Source organism: Pinus tabuliformis, chromosome 3_2, assembly GCF_031772625.1.
Source record: "Pinus tabuliformis cultivar Carrire ecotype Pingquan chromosome 3_2, CPIR1, whole genome shotgun sequence".
Lineage (NCBI taxonomy): Eukaryota > Viridiplantae > Streptophyta > Pinopsida > Pinales > Pinaceae > Pinus > Pinus tabuliformis.
Genome location: NC_142302.1, coordinates 477211210 through 477215688, shown reverse-complemented (window position 1 = coordinate 477215688; position 4479 = coordinate 477211210).

Below are 4479 nucleotides of genomic sequence, written 5' to 3'. Positions count from 1 at the left end.
ACTGTCAGCAATTATTTTGACCAGTCTACCTGAATGGTGGCCACAACTGCATATAGAAATTCCTAACTTGTTTCATTTACCTAAGATGCCAAGTGGTATTACATCTTACAGTTTGTCGAAAGGATCAGCCACCCACAGAAACTTCTACCATGAACAGTGATTCATCAATCTATAGGTTGCACATAAGGCCCATTCATGGAAGGTGCTACAACCTGGTTGGAAGCGTGTTGAATATTTTGAAGAGGTGGGTAATAGCACCACTAACAGCAGAAATTTTGAGCATAAGCAATAACATATACAAACAACAACAAAACGAAAATTATTCCTACTTAACAGCTGCATTCATATACTCACACTCTCTCCAAGTCTTGATGGTACCCACCAAGAAAATTGTGACCAACACCACATGGGCAACTCTACAAAGAAAGTACGATGTGATGAGGGGACTTTGATCTCATCTATCTTCATTGGTAAGTTGATCTTTTGGAAACACATCCCTTTCAGATTGAACCAAGGTCTCACCTCTAACCTGAAGCTAGTCGAATGTTGAAATTTCCATCAAGGAGGATTATCAATATAGAAGCAACCAATAATATCTTAGTTTAAGAATCATCCCACTTTCCTTGCAAGAGAAATACTGAGATCCCTCATCCACCTTCTAGCCTATAATTAGGCCATGCAAGAAATAGTTTATAAGTACAAAAAGTAGGTAAAGACTTGAGAAAGGCTTCCTAATTAGGTGGGACATGCATGTATCTTCATTGGGGACCTCAAAGAACGAGAAGCCCATGATGCACAGGTCAAAAATCAACAAGATAATGAAGGCACATGTCTTATGGACATGAACCCCTCACAATCATCCATATCAACCATCAATAGAGGCCAGATCTCTGTTCAAGAGTTGGGAACAAATCTAGCCAGGGAATGAAAGGTTGTTAACATTATCCAATTCAAATATGACCAAAAATTAAGTATGATCATTCAATAAATAGGGAGAACAATGTCCATACCTAACTTGGCCCTTCCCTCTATCACAATAAAAAAAAAAAATTCCATCTCAAATACCTATAAAGATCTAGTAGCTATGGATTCTTCTAGCATAGTGTTGTCACAGGAAAATGAGAAAAAAATATCAGAGATAATAGAAATACCAAATAGAAAAATTAGGGAAACAAAATTGGACACTCATAGCTGAGAATGAGACATTAAAACTAGACAAGACCAACCTGGAAGGTTACCAATCCTATATTGTCGAAATGCATCGAACATATAAAGAAATGGTGAGGAATGTCCTCCCTTTCCTTCAACAAATGCAAATAACCTCTACCAAGTTGCTCCCATTAAGGGAGAAGGTGGAGGAAAAAGGGATACAACTAAAAGGAGTATCAAGCATGATTGATCAACTCATAAAGTTCCCAAAAAGAGTATCAGGATGCTGCTTCTAAAGAACCTAAGATTGGTGAGGAGGAAATTAACTATGATTATGTAGAAGTTAAACAAGCCCTCGAAGCTTTAGAAAATGTAGGAAATGATGTAGCCTAGTGCTACGACCTAGTTGGAAGCATGTTGAATCTTTTGAAGAGGTGGGTAATAGCACCACTAACAGCAGAAATTTTGAGCATAAGCAATAACATATACAAACAACAACAAAATGAAAATTATTCCTACTTAACAGTTGCATTCATATACTTGCACTCTCTCCAAGTCTTGATGGTACCCACCGAGAAAATTGTGACCAACACCACATGGGGAACTCTACAAAGAAAGTATGATGTGATGAGGGGACTTTGATCTCATCTATCTTCATTGGTAAGTTGATCTTTTGGAAACACATCCCTCTTAGATTGAACCAAGGTCTCACCTCTAACCTGAAGCTAGTCGAATGTTGAAATTTCCATCAAGGAGGATTATCAATATAGAAGCAACCAATAATGTCTTAGTATAAGAATCATCCCACTTTCCTTGCAAGAGAAAGACTGAGATCCCTCATCCACCTTCTAGCCTATAAGTAGGCCATGCAAGAAATAGTTTATAACTACAAAAAGTAGGTAAAGACTTGAGAAAGGCTTCCTAATTAGGTGGGACATGCATGTATCTTCATTGGGGACCTCAAAGAACAGGAAGCCCATGATGCACAGGTCAAAACTCAACAAGATAATGAAGGCACATGTCTTATGGACATGAACCCCTTACAATCATCCATATAAACCATCAGTAGAGGCCAGATCTATGTTCAAGAGTTGGGAACAAATCTAGCCAGGGAATGAAAGGTTGTTAGCATTAGCCAATTCAAATATGACCAAAACTTAAGTATGATCATTCAAAAAATAGGGAGAACAATGTCCATACTGAGCTTGGCCCTTCCCTCTATCACAACAAAACAAAAGTTTCCATCTCAAATAACTATAAATATCTAATAGCTATGGATTCTTCTAGCATAGTGATGTCATAGTAAAATGAAAAAAAATATCAGAGATAATAGAAATACCAAATAGCAAAATCAGGGAAACAAAATTGGATGCTCATAGTTGAGAATGAGGCATTAAACTTGAAAAGACCAACCTGGAAGGTTACCAATCCTATATTATTGAAATGCATTGATCATATAAAGAAATGGTGAGGAAAGTCTTCCCTTTCCTTCAACAAATGCAGAGAACCTTTGCCAAGTTGCTCCCACTAAGGGAGAAGGTGGAGGAAAAAGGGATACAACTAAAAGGAGTATCAAGCATGATTGATCAACTCATAAAGCTCCTAGAAAGAGTATCATGATGTTGCTTCTAAAAAACCTAAGATTAGTGAGGAGGAAATTAACTATGATTATGTAGAAGTTAAACAAGCCCTCGAAGCTTTAGAAAATGTAGGAAATGATGTAGCCTAGTGATACGACCTTATTGGAGGCATGTTGAATCTTTTGAAGAGGTGGGTAATAACACCACTAAATCATATACAAACAACAACAAAATGAAAATTATTCCTACTTAACAGCTGCATTCATATACTCGCACTCTCTCCAAGTCTTGATGGTACCCACCGAGAAAATTGTGACCAACACCACATGGGGAACTCTACAAAGAAAGTACAATGTGATGAGGGGACTTTGATCTCATCTATCTTCATTGGTATGTTGATCTTTAGGAAACACATCCCTCTCAGATTGAACCAAGGTCTCACCTCTAACCTGAAGCTAGTCGAATGTTGAAATTTCCATCAAGGAGGATTATCAATATAGAAGCAACCAATAATGTCTTAGTATAAGGATCATCCCACTTTCCTTGTAAGAGAAAGACTGAGATCCCTCATCCACCTTCTAGCCTATAAGTAGGCCATGCAAGAAATAGTTTATAACTACAAAAAGTAGGTAAAGACTTGAGAAAGGCTTCCTAATTAGGTGGGACATGCATGTATCTTCATTGGGGACCTCAAAGAACAACAGGAAGCCCGTGATGCATAGGTAAAACTCAACAAGATGATGAAGGCACATGTCTTATGGACATGAACCCCTCACAATCATCCATATCAACCATCAGTAGAGGCCAGATCTTTGTTCAAGAGTTGGGAACAAATCTAGCCAAGGCATGATAGGTTGTTAACATTAGCCAATTCAAATATGACCAAAACTTAAGTATGATCATTCAATAAATAGGGAGAACAATGTCCATACCTAACTTGGCCCTTCGCTCTATCACAATAAAAAAAATTGCAATCTCAAATACCTATAAAGATCTAGTAGCTATGGATTCTTCTAGCATAGTGTTGTCACAGGAAAATGAAAAAAGATATCAGAGATAATAGAAATACCAAATAGCAAAATTAGGGAAACAAAATTGGATGCTCATAGCTGAGAATGAGGCATTAAAACTAGAAAAGACCAACCTGGAAGGTTACCAATCCTATATTGTTGAAATGCATTGATCATATAAAGAAATGGTGAGGAAAGTCTTCCCTTTCCTTCAACAAATGCAGAGAACCTCTACCAAGTTGCTCCCACTAAGGGAGAAGGTGGAGGAAAAAGGGATACAACAAAAAGGAGTATCAAGCATGATTGATCAACTCATAAAGTTCCCAAAAAGTGTATCATGATGCTGCTTCTAAAGAACCTAATATTAGTGAGGAGGAAGTTAACTATGATTATGTAGAAGTTAAACAAGCCCTCGAAGCTATAGAAAATGTAGGAAATGATAGAGCCTAGTGCTACGACCTAGTTGGAAGCCTATTGAATATTTTTAAGAGATGGGTAATAGAACCACTAACAGTAGAAATTTTGAGCATAAGCAATAACATATACAAACAACAACAAAATGAAAATTATTCCTACTTAAGAGCTGCATTCATATACTCGCACTCTCGCCAAATCTTGATGGTACCCACTAAGAAAATTGTGACCAACACCACATGGGGAACTCTACAAAGAAATTACAATGTGATGAGGGAACTTTGATCTCATCTATCTTCGTTGGTATGTTGATCTTTTGGAAACAC